Genomic DNA, 238 nt, shown 5'->3' on the forward strand with positions numbered 1-238 from the left:
TTTTCCTCATCATCCTCGCCGTCGCCCTTGTCCTCGCCGTCGTCCTCCTCTTCGTCTTCTTCGTCCTCTTCGTCCTTCTCGCCGTCATAGTGGTCGTAGCTGTTCGGAGTAGAGTGCATTTGCGCTTCGCGACTCATCTCTCGCCCTTTACTCCCCTTATATCGTACAACTCTGTCGTCCTCTTCGGTGCCGACAATCGTCTTGACGATCACTGTGCCATCGTCATCGCTGTCATTAT

The sequence above is a fragment of the Mycetomoellerius zeteki genome, unplaced genomic scaffold (assembly GCF_001594055.1).
Source record: "Mycetomoellerius zeteki isolate Tzet28-1 unplaced genomic scaffold, Tzet1.0 scaffold591, whole genome shotgun sequence".
NCBI lineage: Eukaryota > Metazoa > Arthropoda > Insecta > Hymenoptera > Formicidae > Mycetomoellerius > Mycetomoellerius zeteki.